Source organism: Staurois parvus, unplaced genomic scaffold (assembly GCF_062004578.1).
Source record: "Staurois parvus isolate SC_StPar_1 unplaced genomic scaffold, SC_StPar_1.0 ptg000051l, whole genome shotgun sequence".
In the NCBI taxonomy this organism is placed as follows: Eukaryota; Metazoa; Chordata; class Amphibia; order Anura; family Ranidae; genus Staurois; species Staurois parvus.
In genome coordinates, this window is record NW_028317847.1 from 105,625 (window position 1) to 122,792 (window position 17,168).

At 41.3% G+C, this 17,168-nt stretch overlaps 1 protein-coding gene across 1 annotated transcript in view; it reads left to right on the forward strand.

Moving 5' to 3' along the window:
• RSU1 (Ras suppressor protein 1) overlaps positions 1-17,168 on the forward strand; it is a gene marked incomplete at its 5' end in the record, with an annotated part of 170,161 nt that overhangs the window by 65,557 nt on the left and 87,436 nt on the right. The gene's annotated exons all lie outside the window — the stretch shown is intronic.

Below are 17,168 nucleotides of genomic sequence, written 5' to 3' on the forward strand. Positions count from 1 at the left end.
ACGACTGCCAATGGAATTTTTTTAAAACTTTTTTAATCCCTATTACTATTTTTAGCGATCAGTTTATGTGCTTTCAAATCTTATGTTGTTTCAGTGCGGCTGTGATCATGCAACCGCCAGTATGTATTCAAAAGCAACTTAAAGCATATTGATGCAGCTTAGAAGGAGGTCAAATACAGTTATCTAGGAACTCTGAATGATCTTAGATGCTTCTTAAATAAACGGGGCTCCTCCTCCCATACACGTTACATCCTGGGCAGAGCTTCATCAGGAGAGGCCACATCTATAAAGTCAGCTGTTGCTATATAGTGAATGGCTTTTGCTGAATTATAAATGAGCACTAGTACGTGTACTGGGGTCACTGCTGATCCATGGAAGTGTGATTTTATACTACTATTTTAGTAAACTTTTAAAATAGAGAGCACAATTTGATTTTACATGCACATCATATTCTGTCTTGAAATCCAATATTTGGGGCTGCAAGTCTCAGCAGTCCCATCCAGGATTAACCCCGTAGGGGAATGCTTGTCATGACTTACCTGTTGGTGCAGAGGTCATGTTGATAAGGTGAGCGACTGATTTTGCTCCTTTGGTGGTAGGATTCAGCACATCTGTCACCTTGATGCCAAGCATGTCACTTCTTATCTTCGCCAATCATTCCTGCTGTCGATATCTTTGGACTAATGAATTGGATTGTGCTGCACTTGAAAATTGGCTGTAAAGGGCTACAGAGATTCTTAAAGCAAAGCAACCAGTGGCAAAGCAACTAGTGGCCATGATTAAAAGGAAGCTGTCAGCGTTAAAAATTGGAACGGTTATTGCTGAGGCAGTCACTTTAACCCTAATTATTGCTGGCCTCTCAATTACCTGATCTCACCCACTATTTCCCAGCTTTGGAGTGTGCAGCCAGATGACAGATAGAAACTGTCCAACTTCAGGTGACCTCTGACACTCCGTCTAAAGCATCAGTAATGCTAAATACATGTGAAACACAAATTTCTCAGAAGTTTTTCTGTATATACGGGCTGAATTCCAGCATAGGTCCTTCATGATTGGTTCTCTTTTAACGTGGAGCCCATTCAGGAGGTATTCTTCAACCCTCCTTGAAGTAGGTTAAATACAAAGTTTTCTGTGTTTAACTGAAGTGTACCTTTTAACTTCCAAGAATGCCATCTACTTCTGCGAAGTATCTGCACGTTTGTCATCCCTGGCATATTTTAATATGTGGTCTGCTAAAGTGACCCTGAGATTCCTCTTGCCTCTCATCTAAGAATGCCAGGAGTCACAGTACCCAGCTTCTCATTAAGCAAATCAGCAGGCTGAAGAGAAGTTTTCTTTAATCCTTTCACAAGTGGCTAACCTTATACTAAACTGAACACTTTGATGCAACAGAATCAGCCAAGCAAGATCAAACCGTGGATGTTGACCCACTTGACAGCTTGGAGCAGTTCTGCTGGTTTATTGATTTTTAAGGAAGGAGACCAATGGAGAGGATAAAGATCTATTTTTAGATGTAATTATTCAGTAGGAATCTGAAATGGGGAGTTGTCTGGTCTTGCTTATATCCATCATTAATATTCACTATAGCTAATCAGCAGCCTACTTCTTGCTAAGACCGGCCACAGTCCATTTTCCTGAGAAATACAACTGCTAACGAATTGTTTTATATAACTGATGGGCGTTTGTGGCGCATTTGAGATGGCATAATCATTCCCTTACCTTCATAAAAAAGAGAGCAATTTGAACCAGTCTCAAGTTGGGATTGGCGTGCGTATGTGTGTGTTTGAATTGAAGGTTGACTCAAATGCATTGCCGGTAAGGGTGTAGGGTTTGCTTCCATGTAACTTATGTATATTCTGTCACTTTGTTTTGCTATACGTCATTCACATATTTAAAGTAGAACTATAGGCAAAATTTTTTTTATCATTTTGGATAGAGCAAGGAAGAGTTATAACCGCTGTCTATTATTATTTTTTTCCTTCACTTCCTGTCCCATAGCCAAACGAAAAGTGAGAGGAAATCCCTGCAAATTAAGGGAATTCCTTGGGGACCCCCAGGTCACCAGAACTAGTGTCCCCATTGGAAGATTTCCCCTCTATTACTTTTCTGGGGATAACCCAAAATTGGAGATTTTCTTTTACTTTCACTTTCAATGATAATGGTAAACAGGACAAATAGAGAGGGTGAATCTCCTTAATGGGGGCCACGCAATAAAAACTGGCAAGCATTCTAATCCCTCTCCACTCTACCCTCCACCCTCTCCAAGACTAAAAAAAAAGAAGTTTTGCCTTTAGTTCTACTTTAGGGAGATGCTGACACCTTAAAGGCTCCCCTCTCCAGTTGAATTCACATTACCAGTGATCCATTATCAGCAGATGCAGAAGTGTCACTAGATTGCTGATAATGTGAATATAACTGGGAAAGGTGCGAGCAAGCCTTTAGAAAGGGTGTTTTTAAAACAGAGTTAGTATTCTAGTAATCCCTATGTAAACCAAAAGTGGCCACAAAAAATGCCCAGTGTGATTTTAGAAAAACTCCTTTTGTGAACAAAGATTATTCAATACAGCTGTGCAAAGAGCGAACCTCCATATGGAGTCCTTTTAGCTGAAGTTATGTTGTTTGCCTTATTTGGGGATGTCTGTTACCGTATATAAGATCCCCATATTTCTGACAGTCAGACACCCCTCATGAGATCAGAAACAAATGACTAGTTTGTGGCCCCTCATTCTCAGCATGTCGCAGCTGAACAGGTCTGAACTCTGCAAAAAAAAACTTTATACCCATGACACCATGTTATTTGGAATCATTTTGCTATAGTCCACACTTTTTTTTTTTCTTTTTTTTTTTTAAGGATGGGATTTAGAACTAGGTTCTATTATTTTGGGATAAGCTTCAGTTTTTGTTGCCTTTTTAGTAATATGTGTTGGCTGAAAAAATAAAATCCCTTGGCTATTGTGTAAAGATATTACCTAGTTACTTGGCACAGTGGAAAACAGTGAGGACCCATGCACACCAAAGCGATCTTGTGTGCGCAATAATGTCCAATATGGATTGCGTTGGTGTATGTTGTTTTAAGGCAGCTCATTCATTATAACACTAGGCAAAGGTCTGAGCATCTGATCAACTTAGAGATGAGACCCACCACCTCCATTCAAGTACAATAAGAGGGCCACCATTGGCCACTCAAGCTCTATTTATGGATACCAGGTCACTGGGCCTAGGTTTTATCAGATATCAAGAACTCTGATTTCTGGATTTGGGGATCCATATGATCCCAAAAAAAGTTCGGCATTCACCCCCTTCAACCCTGCAGCCCTCTGGGACACTTCCGCTTCGATTCATACAAGCACACACTGTGGTGTTAAAATAGTCTTCCCACCCTGCAGACCTTCCATACAAAGCCTCGCTGAGAGACTTTCGCAGCTCGTGGTACACGAGGCTATGGCTGTCCAACCGCTGTTTCTTCCCATCATTCAGGTTTAGGATCACGAACAGGGAAGGCCTTTGCAGTTTATATACTGGTGACCTTGTGGGATCAGTTCCGGCTGATCTAAGCCTTCCCTTGCTACAGATTCTCCCTTGACTGCTTCTCAGATTAAGGGCATTCCAGTGATCTTCGTGCCACCAAACTGGGCCAGAAGGACGTGGTACTCAGGACATTCTCAGTTCTGGGAATCACTCCATGGGCACTTTCTGACCTGCTGTCTCAAGGACTAGCCTACCATTGTGCTTCATTGTTACTGGATTTGATGGCTTGACTCTTAAAACCCAAGTCCTGAGATCAGGATATCTCAGACTACATTATTCCTACATTTCCTAAAGCTAGGAAATGTACCTATTGCAAAATCTATCATTGTACTTGGTAGGCTTACTTTGTATAGTGTGAAACACGTAAGTTTCACCCTAGACAATACACTGTGGGACATACAGTATCCTCTTTCAAAGATCCATAATCTCTCATTCCCTGGTAAAGGCCTTTGTTCAGGAAGTCCAAACACAAGAACAAACGGGGCTAGATTCAGATTTTCAAAGAGTCACTAAAATTGTCACTGGGCACACTGGCTCCAATTCAGCCACACTTGTCAGGACAAGCACACCCTCAGAAACAGAGAAAGAACGCAGCGGAGAACGCACAGTCCAATGAGAACACCAAACAAATGTTAATCATTTAAACCTTGGACTCTTTTACATTTGTTTGGTGCTTTTTATTGGTTTAGAAATAAATGGTTTTGTTAAGGCGATGGCTCATGTCACTCCCCCTGTTCATACACCTGTCTTGCCTTGGGACCATAATTTGTTCATGTCATTTTTACAGAAACCTCCCTGTAAGCCTGTTCGGGATATTCCCTTGGCTTACCTTACTCATAAGGTAGTTTTTGAGACCTGAGGCAGGTCTCAGAACTGGCAGCCTTATCCTGTGATGAACCCTTTATTCTTCATGAAGACAGTGTGGTTCTCAGACCCTGAACCTGTTTTCTTCTTCCACATTAAAATGGACATTGTGCTGCATTCACTTTGTCCTGCTCAAAAGCACTCCAAAGAGAACTTTCTACATTGTTAAGCTGTAGTAGATGCCAGTGTTTCTGTTGGTACTCCCTGCAGGCTCTCACAAGGACTATCCTGCTTCTAGTTCCACCAGCTCTGTGTGGTTGAGGCGGGTTTTACCAATTTCCCTAAATCCTTATAGGACAGGAATCCTTCTTTCCTTGATGCCCACTTGACTTGTTCAGTCAGTGCCTCTTGGGATTTTCAGCACCAGGCATCTGATTCTCAGATTTGCAAGGCCGACTGCCAATTGATCTTCTGTTCACACCTTTGTAACATTTTACTATTTGGATATACAGGCATCTGTTGACGCCATTTCGGCTGTTTGAGTTTGGAACCTGGTTCCCTTCAGGGCAGTTACCTGCATTTGCTCTGTTGCCCACCTCTCAGTTGTATTGTTTGAGGAGTCTTTTGGTTGAAATGTAAAGAAGCCTGTGTCCTACGCTGTACAATTAGGAAATACGAATTTTTGACTATGCCACGGAAGGAGCGCTCCTGAGGATCCACAGAGGGTCTGGCTGATTACTTTATTATTATACTACTTCTTTTATATATGATGGTAATCCACTTTTAACATTTAATAAAGATATTTTGGCTTCATATGGACTGAATCATTGCCTAGTCCTATATGGTGGTACGGTTCAGAGTTTATGCAAACAGAGGAACATTAATTCATGGTTGAGCCTATCATGGACTGAATCATTATGTAGCCCTATATGGTGGCATTGTGCGAAGTTTAATGTGGACGGTGGAGTATTGATTCATTGGCTGAGCCTATCAGGCTGTTTCTTCATTTGGATGATTACATGCTGATTTATATTCACGCTCTGGTAAGGGTATTAAATCCTCATACTTAGAAGTGGACACATTTCTCACAGTATGAACACTGCATGCAAGTGTCACTAGAGTTTTCACGTACACGTCTACACAGTTGCTCACTTATTCTAGTAGTGATCACATGTGGTTTTAGTGTGACCCACATAATACACTATGTGAGTTCTTTTTTCTTTTGAGGTCTGATCTCAGGAATCGCTTTGGAAGCATCTGCTTGCTGGAAGGTTTTTGTGGACTTTTTTTGAAAGACTATTATTTTCAAGGATTTTATTATATTTTTATATTTTTACCTTTTATATAATTTTGCAATTTGAGTTGTTGTTTACTCATACATGTTAGCATATTCTTTATATGAATTTTTGACTTAACCTGTTAAATGCTTTTCTTGGAGTACAGTAGAGTACACAGACCACCCGTCTGTCAAGAAAAAAACCACAATCAGCCTTTGATTTCAAAAGAACCCTCAGCAACTATTGGGATATTCTAGCGCACATTAGCTGGAAGTAATCTTTCGCCGACCTCGAGATCTGAGGAGCATTATAGCTCCAAGTAGTGTCAAACTTCCCACCAAACATTTAAAATCAGGGTGGAGCACCATATTTGACCAAAAGATAGCTATAGATGTGGGGTGCCTAACTGGCACGTGTGCATATATGTGGCACAGGAAGAAAGAGGTTGTCGGGGTGGATAGATAGGCCTACGATATCAAACAGTTAATCAATTGTGTGGCACAATTTGTCATTTACTGTTTGCCCGTGTGAGCTCCTGTACGTGGGTCGCACTTCACGCACTCTTAGAACTAGATTTGGCGAGCACAAGAGAAACATATTTCACAGATTTGACAAACTTACGGTTCCCTGTCACTTCAGTGGTGAACATGAACAAAAGTCCTAAGGGACTCAAAGTATTTGGTATTGAGGCCTTACAGGGTGACACTGATATGGGTAGAAAGTTTTGCAAACTTTGCAAAAGGGAGTCCTTTTGGATACATCAGCTGGGCACCCTGGTTCCCAGGGGTCTTAATGATGAACTAGACATTCAAGCTCTAGTAGAATCAATCAATATTCATAGTTAGGGTCTTGTAGGGGTGCCAATAGTGTCAACCACAATTGGCTCACATTTAGATTTGCCATTGGACTTATGGTCTGGCATGTTTGTACTTTGACACGCCCTACTGACTCATATGTGTTTAATCCTTCCCACATGCATTTGCATGCAATCACAGGGTCGTGCCCTGGTGCATGTGTACATGCACTTATGGATGACCTTCTCCTTTTAGTTAAGGTCTGGCCTTTTTCCTTTGTGTTTTTTTTTTTTTTTTTTTCTTTCTGTTTTGGCCTTGCAGGTAGTCCAGTTTTTTTTTTTTTTTGTTAACATCAAATGCAATTCAGACATTCCTTCACCTCTTTTTAGCAGTGTATGTTCCATAATAATTAATAAATGTAACTTTTTAATTTTTTTTTTAATTCTACATGTACTGTACATGTACATGTACTGTGATTGGTCACAGCTTGTCACATGGTACAAGGTACAGGGATCGCAGTGCTGCGTGATCCCTGGGAGCGCGCACAAGCAGGGTGCAGGGAGGCCGTTTATAAATGGCCACCCGACCCTGCAGTGCCCCCGCCTGGCCGTTTATATACAACGGCCAGTCAGGAACTGGTTAAATGCATTTATACTATTGGCATATTTCATGGCAATTGCAAATACTCTTTATATCTATTGCAGTATGTTACATGCCCATTTACCGCCATTGAGCGAGTGATCCACAGTGTGTGGCTGTTTATGCCAGTTTTGAACCTGGTGGTCCATCTGTTGGGGACATGACTCTGGGTGGTCCCTAATGGGCCCCTCCTTCATTTCCATGTGGAGTGGGTGTGCTGATGACTAACACGTGATTTTTTTTTCTATATATGGGGTATTGGCACCTTCACTTGGTTCAGCTCCAGAGGTTCATCTCGAAACATGTCACCTATTCCAATCAAGTACTTTTGGAACAGGACCCCATTTTCTGGGACTGAAACATCTGGCTCTGTCTGTTATGGTTTGCTTGTGAGTATCCATTGGTGATCAATCTTTTAATAGATCTGGTATCATGGTAATGCACAAGGAGAGTGTGCTGTCTTGTGATTTTGTTTCTTGACCATTCCTAGATTCCCTGATCTGTGGAGGGCTGCACCTCATCAAGTGGTAGACATTGTGTGAAATTGTGGAGCACCAAGGTTTGAGAGCTGTTGTGGTTGGCAATGTTTAGAAAAAACATCTGTGTGCAGCAGCCCCCCCCCCCCCCCCAATACTTAAATGGGCCTCATCTTGATCCATTGATGTTCATGAGTGCAGCGATTCTCTGGGGATTCTTCCTCCTCATTGGCTGAGACAGCAGGAGCCATTGACTGTCAATCACAGCCAGTGAGCCAATGAGGCTGGTGCTCTGTGTGTGAATGGACGCACACAGCAACGGCTCGAGAGCTTCCATAGCAAGCTGCTTGCTCTGGGGGCACTTGTCAGGAGGAAGGGGCTAGGAATTCCCGCAGGGGACCCAACAATAGGAGGGTCGGGGTTGTTCTGTGCAAAACCACATAGAGCAGGGGAGTATGACATTTTTTTTTTTGTTTGTTTGTTTGTTTTTATAGCCATACTGTTGTGTATTACAAAGCAGCTACTGTTTTCAATTTTGACAGCCAGTAATTGTGGCAGCAGAGCAGAGCTGGATGTTAGAGATGCGTCCTAAAAACGTTAAGGTTTTTGGGATGTGTCTCTAACATTTTAAATCCTGAAAATGATTTAAGAGAACTTGTTCATTTGAACTGCAGGTTCACTCAGATTACCCTAAACCTTCTAGTATTAGCCCTGGTTCACACTGGATCCAACACTGAAATCGTGCAACTTCACTTGAAATCGCACGATTTCACAGTCACATGACCGTGCGACTTGGCAGACATCTGTGCAACTTCATGCACAGATGTTTATTCAAGTCGCACCTGAAATCGCAAAAAATAGTGCAGGAACTGCTTTCAAAATCAGTGCGACTCTGGACTTGCACCGATTTGAATAGTTCCATTGCCGACAATAACGTGCAACTTGTCGTGATTTGAAACTGACCAGTGTGAACCAGAGATTAATGTCTACCCTTGTCCTATCCAAAGACATATTTTTCCTTTCAGTTTCACAGAGACCTTACTCTTGAAGACTGCATGTGAAACCAGTTAACGGCTCCAAATGTGATATGACTTCCCACCTTTGCTTTAGGCCCCTTTCACAGGTGCAGATCCTTTGTCCATAACAAAGGCCACTTGGTTCCCTCACTCACCTTTCTAATCTAAAATTTACACAATAACACAGATCTCAGATCAGAATGTCACTGCTTTCTGCGTCCTGAGGCCATTACTGGGTCAGATTTTCCACTCTTTTGGGGGCCAACCTGGCTGACAATTGCCCTGCCTAGACAAGATAATGTCAAACCTGTCTCCTTGTGCTGAGCCTTTCAGTACTCCCATTCTATTACATATGTATACAACAAAGCATAACCATTCTTAGCATCCCCTTTAAATAGTTTTCTGGTTGAAGCTTTGCCTTTAAACTTCCATTAATGATGTGCACAGATTGTTATTGGGGCACAGCACATTGATAAATTAGACTTTATTCATTATATAGAAGCTTTAAGAGCAGCAGTTTTGGGTCTCTGCGTGTATTTTGACATGGTTAAAGAAGATTGATGTCCTGGAACATTTTCGGTATTAATCTTACTCCCCTATCTGTTCCAGAGAGGCAATCAGTCTTTGTGTTCTCCGGTTCAGGAAGTAAGAGTCAAAAATACATTCCGTTGTCATTCCATTGTCCAAGAGTCGTCATTATCCATCATTACTTCTTGTCAATGTGATTTAAATTTCTCAGGAAGTAGATGAATTGGTAGAATCTGAATATTATTGAGAGAGTCGTAAAAGAGACAGGAGTCTGACCAGAATGTTGACGAGCGAAACAGCCGCTGGTCAACAACTTCTTAACGACTGTTGTCTCCTTGTCTGACCTTTTTTGAGTCTGAGCTATAGCCGTGATGGAAAAGTCAACAGTTGTTAGGCAGCGGGAAGGATTGTCTCCCGGAGGGCAGTCAAGTAACAATCAAGATCTCCTGCCTCATCGTTTCGGAAAGCAAGGATCTTCTTTCATATATTTATCAGGTAGATACGATGAACAGCCGGCCATTAAAAAGAGAGAGCTGTTCTTAAAAATGACAAACTTCAGAGCCCTTCCAAATCATACTGAAATGTTCCTTCCCCCGAGCTGCCAAAGTGTGTGTGTGTATAAGTATGTATATGTGTATATATGTATGTGTGTGTATATGTATATGTGTATATATATGTGTGTGTGTGTGTGTGTGTGTATATATGTGTGTGTATGTGTATATATATATATATATATATATATATATATATATATATATATATATATATATATATATATGTGTGTGTATAAGTATGTATATGTGTATATATGTATGTGTGTGTGTGTGTGTGTGTATGTGTGTATATGTGTGTATATATATATATATATATGTGTGTGTGTGTGTGTGTATGTATGTATATGTGTGTGTATATATATATATATATATATATATATATATACACACCAATCAGACATAACATTCTGACCACCCTCCATAATCCATTGAGGCATGGCCTCTGAACTGAAGGTATGCTGTGGTATTTGGCAACAAAAAGTCAGTAGCAGATCCTTTATATCCTGGAAATCGCCAGCACATCCTACACATGGTAGATTGGATTGAGATCTGGAGAATTTAGAGACCATTCTACACAAGTCCCACAAACCATTCTAGAATTCATCAAACAAGACCACCTTCTTCCATTTCTTTGTGTTCCGGTTCTGATGCTCACATGCCCATTGTAGGTGCTTTTGGCTGTGGACACGGTTCAGCATGAGCACCCTGATCAGTCTGTGGCTATGCAGCCGCATACACAACAAATTACGATGCACTATGTGTTCTGACACCTTTCTATCAGAACCAGCAATTACTTTTTCAGCAATTTGAGCTACAGTAGCTCTCTTATTGGATCGTACTACCTGGTCTATCAATGAGCCTTGGCTGCTCATGACCCTGTCACTGGTTCACCGGTTTTCCTTCCTTGGACCACTTTTGCTAGGTCCTGGCCACTGATGATCGCTAACATCCCACAAGAGCTGCAGTTTTGGAGTTGCTCTGACCCAGTAGTTTATCAATTTGGCCCTTGCCAAAGTCACTCAGATTCTTACCTATGACTTTTTTTCTGCTTTCAACACAACAGCTTCAGGGACATGTTCACTTGCTTCCTAATATGCATAATATATCCTGCCTACTTTCAGGTGCCATCATCATGAGATAATCCATGGTATTCACTTTACCTGTCAGTGGTCATAATGTTATGGTTGATCAGTGTGTGTGTAGATAGAGTATATACAGAGATACACCACACAGTGTTCTATTTACGGTGGATTTTCCCAAGAGTGAATTACCAATATTGAATTCCAGCAGTATGCTGCCTTTGATCCTGATAAGAACTGCATGTAAAGTGTTTGCTGCAGTTCCACTTCAATTTGTTAGTCAAGTCCATCTAAATCTGCTAGTTCATCTAACACTACCCTCTCCCCAGATTGACAATGCTGCTTTCTGAAGCAGTCTTTGTTGCTCCTCCATCCAAAGTAGAGACAACCTAATATAGGAAGTGTGTTACTGACCGGATCACCAAATGAAAATAAAAGGAAAGAGCCTTAAAAAAAAGAAAAGAAAACTAATGCAGCCACCACATTAGTGGTAAAAGTGTATCATATCAACCTGCAGTTCAGTTTTATTATATAGCTCATTTGCACTTTCTAAAGTGACAGAAAAGTGTCAGAATCTTCTTTTCCAATAATCAGCTCATCGAACTGTAGTTATGATTTCTCTTTACAGCTGCTGGAACCTTACACTGCATTTCAGCAGGGAATGCTTGTAACTTAGCTTCAAGCTCTGTGCAGGTAGATAAGTGAGCCACTCACATGCCTGTAATGTTGCCAAGGTTGGAAAATCAAAGTTGACTGCAAACTGTAATGCAAGTGTATCTAAAACCCAAAACAAACAGCTTACTACTTCTAAGAGGTGGTGGATGCATTAGCTTTAATTTTTCAGTCTTCAATTTTCACCTTGTAATCCTGTGACTAAAACACTTCCTGTCCCTTCATATATACAGTTGTTATTCCATGATATGTATGGGGCCAGTCATGTTTGTCGCACAGGCTGGACTTAACGTATAGGTAAACTCTCAACTACTCAGTTTAAAATATACATGAAAGGCAAAACATTTGCGTATACATATAAAAACCATTCTAAATTCCTTTTTATTTCCTTTTTTTAAAACTAAGAGATCACATGCCCTCTATTCTCAGCTGCATATAGAGGTGAGGTAGGAGAAAGAGCAGCATACAGGTCTTCCCAGTGAATGGATGCGGGGTGGGCGGGGGGGAGTGTCAGGAAAAATCTGATCATTGGAGGGCAGCAGGCTGAGTTCCCAGCACACCTAGAGAACAGACCACTCTGTGCTCTCATGCCTAGTGTGGTTCATTTTTAATAGGGAAGCAGAGGGGCTGGAAAGGAACACCAGGTATTTCACACAGAGGAAGCAATACAAAGCGAACAGGAGACTTTTTTTCCATACAAGTACATGGTACAGCAAGCATATATCAGGAATAGGAAATGTTGGGTGGACTTGTGAAGTGTCAACTCTTAGCCAGTCATCCACCCTTCAAAAAGGGTTATATGAGGTCAGTGTAAAGTGGTATGATGCATTACAAGGGCTTCAGATATGTCTGGCTTTGTTCATATCCATTATATGGTGGATTGATGGGATTAGTAATTCATCTAATGAAGATAGGGTTCTTTGTGCTGTTTTTTTTTTTTTTTTTTTTTTTTTTTCAGCTCACGGGAAATGACAAGTACACTGTAATTTTGGCAAGATAAACAGGTATTTTCTGTACTTGTTGGAAATGTTATTAGCTTAAAAAAAAACCAAAACAAAAAAAAAAAGGAAGCATCCATCACATCTAAGGACTGGTGAACTGCAAATATACAGGTTTCCCTATAACTTGAACACATGGGCAAAATGCACATTTTTAATACATTTCAATACATTTTTCAACATAACTGTATTTCATTGGAATATTAATCAATAACCTCTTCAATGTAATTTCCATTTTTTATGATGCAAAGTTCCATGTGCTTTGCAAGATTCACGTGAAACCGATGCAGTGACTCCACATTTCCGTCAATTTGAGCATATTCGTTCATGATGCATTCCTTCAGCTGATTCATATCTGTGAGTTCCATTGAGTACACCTGATCCTTTAGTATACCCCAAAAAAAGAAATCAAAAGGGTTAATGGTTGGTGAGCTTATACGGTATAGTGATATATTTTTTCTTTCTATCCATCTATCTATATATACGGTATGTGTGTGTGTCCTAGATTGTAAGCTCCCAGGATCAGGCCCTCCTTTCCCTCTTGTATTGAACTGTATTGTTGCTGTATTGTCTCCCATTATATTGTAAAGTGCTGAGCAAACTGTTGGCGCTATATAAATCCTGTATAATAATAATAATACTTTACGGACACCCTGTATTACATTTTTGTTTTTGGGTTTAGATACGTTTCATTACTATTAAATTGCATGCTAGAATACGTAGCTGTTTTTACACATTATTTCATTTTTCAAATGAGTAGATAGTGTTCCTTTAAATGCATTTTCAACTGTAGCCACAGATGCGTCTAATCCAAAATCTGCAGGCAGATTAAAAGTGAAAGGGTGAAAATGCTCATTATTTAGTGTATAGCTTGTTCTAGTTTTCGAGTTTGCCAACTGTTAAATTGAGGCAATAGCATATTGGCAAATTGTCCCGAGGGGTCCAGGAAAATATTTACTGTTCATGATACGTGGACACAGTCCAACAAGTGTACCACTGAATACATAACGAAGTAACCCTCCCAACAGTCGGACAGCCTGTTCTGTCGCTTCGGTTACTTTTCAGAACTAATTACACGATGGAAGATGAAGAATTTCCAGCCGATAGCTGCGTGTACATCCACCCAGCTGCTTAGGAGGGATTTTTTTTTTTTGTGCCCCTCAGTTGGTGGTTTTCCAGGAGCTGGCTGCTCCATTCATTTGGTTATTAGACCTAAAAATCTGCAAATTAAGGCTGAACTCCAGACAGAGGTAAGAAAAACAACAGTTAGTGAAGATACATGTAATAACATGGATTTTTAAATGGCTAGTGTAAATACATGGATATGGCTTAAGATGGCTATAGAGCACATGTGTCAAACACAAGGTCTATGGGCCGAATCTGGCCTGCCAGGCCATTTCATGTGGCCCTCGCTCCTCTCCTGCAGCTGCAGCACCCCCCTCAGTTCTGTCCCCACCTTGTCTTAGCAGTTGGCAGCAGAAAAATTGACAGAACTCCTCCGCCAGATCCTGCACTTCTCCATGCAACTGCGGAAAGGCTCTTCTCCGCTCCCCTGGCTTAGCAGTTGGCAGCAGAGGGGAGGACAGCACTCCTACAGATCCTGCAACTCTCTGTGCATCTAAAGTACCTCCTCTGGTCCTCCTCCAGCCTTGCACTTTATGCTTCCCAGCTCCGCTCTCCGTTTCTTCATGGCAGCAGCAGCACAAGGTAAGTGGGGTGCACTGTGATATAAGGGAGGGTGGTGAACTCTTGACTTCTGATGGTGATGGGCTCTGAACATCTAGTCTTACAGATGCAACCGACCCTTTGAGGGTAACCATAATGCTGATGCGGCCCACAATGAAATTGAATTTGACACCACTGCCATCGATGAATTGAAATTTGGCTGGTTCAGAAGGGCAAGCATAATGTCGATCCATGTGGGACCACGGCTTTTCAACAGAAGTCTACTTTTGTTAAACAGACTTGTTGGAGAAAAGCTGCTCAATCAGTGGGTGCAGTGCTTATCTGTGTATTCTGACAGCAGAAGAGTCTCCCCACTATAAGAATACAATAGCACAGTGAGGAGGATACCCCCATCCACCCATTTGGGGGAACCGGACCCCGACTGCACTAGGGTATTTCCAATAGACTCCCACTTCCCTGTCCGAACACAGATCCACGGACACCATCGCTGACCATACAAGACGGGACAGCACCAGACTTGTATTAAAACAGCAAATTGACTGCTTTATTTTAACACAGACACAAGATATATACACAGGGCGGGGCAATACATTTATTAACAAGAGATGCACAGCAGACACCTCCCACCAAGCCAATACACATAAACACATACATCCCATAATAGTTTGCTGGCAAGCAAGACACAATAGAACAATGGGACCACTTGGCAGTAAACAATGAACAACCCCACCCCACCTATACATGTCTACACAATATCAGGACATTTCACCCTGTACCCCTAATAGGCACAGGGTGACTTAAACATAATAGGGATATGGGGAGCTGAGACAGGGGTCTCCCCACTTCTCCAAAGGGGGCTGCGTTCCATGGGCCCCCCACCCAAAGTCACTGCCGTCAGTGTGGATGGGGGAATCTGTTCAAATTTTTTGTTCTGCCCGCTGAAAAAAACTGTGCAATGTTTGGCCAGCTTTAGTATCCACTCCCGTAATTCCTAAATAGAAGCACATTTGGATTGAAAGAGGGAGGAGTAGTGCTGAAAAAGAACACACTGATTGCAGGAGAGAGCAAAGAGATGATCTCCTCAGTGTGCTGCTGCTCTTTCACAGCCCAATCACAAGGTGGGAGGAACTGTGTTTCTAAACTGCACTAAAGAAAAGTCATCTCATAACCTTGGCGCTTAAGTCTGACAAGGCTGTGCTACTCTCAGCACTGAATGGACACAGCTTAGACTGAGCAGGAAAAGCAGCTAAAGCAGCACCAGTCAATTGTGCTTCAGTACTTATGTGCTAACATAAAGCCTGCTAATTGGAGGGGAGATGAGCTTATCAGCATGTTGCTTCTCTTTTCTTTATCCTGTCACAAGCAGGAAGAGGAACAAGACCCATCGAGAAAAAATCAGCCAGGCAGGGCTGTGTGCTGTGTGGCAGAGCTGTGTACATTTCAGGACTGGATGGACAGAAACACAAAATTGGCTGATTAAGACATCTCCCATGTATGTACATCCATGTTTTAGCTGCTTGCCGGAGATTGCGAACCCTTATCCTGGTCTGGTATCTTTGTGAATTCAGAAATAAAGTTTCTTCTACTAAGAACTTTACATACTTTATGCCCATCCCATTTGCTACTGTTAAATACTAATATTTGATCCCCTTCAATACTGTTAGATCCTCAGTTTCCCCTTCAAAATTCCTGTGTATCCTACAATTCCTCTTTGGTTAAGAGTTTACATAGAGTTAAGGCTCCTGTTCCCATGTGACTGCAGTCAAGCAGCGTGATTGGCCACTGCCGTATCATTACTGTGTCATGGGAGAAGAGGGAAAGACTTGCATCTCCTCTATAGATGGAAGTATGGGCTGTTTAACTAGTCTCCAGCAGACTAATGGAGCGTCGGGAAGTACAGGAAAGGCATCGGTAATCTATGCAGCAAACCTTTTACTTTGCCCCTGAATGGACAACAGACAGGTTTGCTTAAAACATTTGCTACATTATGTTCCAATTGCCAGTCTTTTGGTTATATTCTTTAACCTCTCGCTGTTATGTGCATTTATGGTTTTGCGCTGTAAAGACGCAATTGTCTTTGATGGTTCCGAATATAAATAAAAAAAAATGTGAAAGGAAGCAAGATAAAATTACCAAGTCACCCTTCTTTATGCCTTGTTTTATGGGAGATCTAATATACTCCTGGCAGTAATTTACTCTGATGTGTGAATTCTTGACAGCCCTGATGCTCTGGAATTATTAATCAATGTAGACAGCACCCAAGCAATTTTATAGGAGTTACCAGTCATCAAAAATTTATTAGCTTGTAAATCAAAAAAACAACTGGCTCCCTAATAGGCTGAGCATGGAGGAATGTGAAGAACTGTTCATGCTACTTGCTTTTGTATTTTTTTTTTTTCATACCACACTTGGGAAAAAGGGACCATTTTTTTTTATTGTAACCCAGGAAAAAGATAACAATGAAGAAATGAACAGTTTTAGGGTAGTAGCTAGTAAGGGTCATATGGCCTGATTTATCAGTGTCTAAAATAACTGTCTCTACTGCCCTATGAAACCGATTTAAATTTGCAAGTGAAGATTTCAAAACCTATTGGAATGTGAGGTCAATGAATACCAACAGTACCGTTAACAGGGAAAAGGGATCGGGGGGGAAAAGTGTGTTTGTGTGTATGTACAGTATGTGTGTATAATATATATATAATTTTATAATTTTTTTTTTTTTTTGCTAGACTAGTTAAAAGCAGCCTGTATTGAGAAAATACCAAGGCTACTGTTGAGCTTTTTTGAAAATGCTAAGTGCTTGGCTGGTATGTTGATCCAAAATCTTCAGTTCTTAAATTGGTTGTAAAGACTCAAGGTTTTTTTTTTTTACCTTCATGCATTATGTGCATGAAGGTAAAAAAAAACACCTGTGTAAAGCAACCCCTAATACTTACCTGAACACATTTTGATCTAGCAATGTGCATGAGAGCCGAGGCTCTCCTATGTCTCTCCCTCCTCCATTGGCTGAGACAACACTGGAAGCCGTTGGCTCCTGCTACTGTCAATCCAAGCCAGTAAGCCAATGAAGAAAGAGCGGGGGATGGTGCTGTGTGTGTGAATGGACAGACAGAGAAG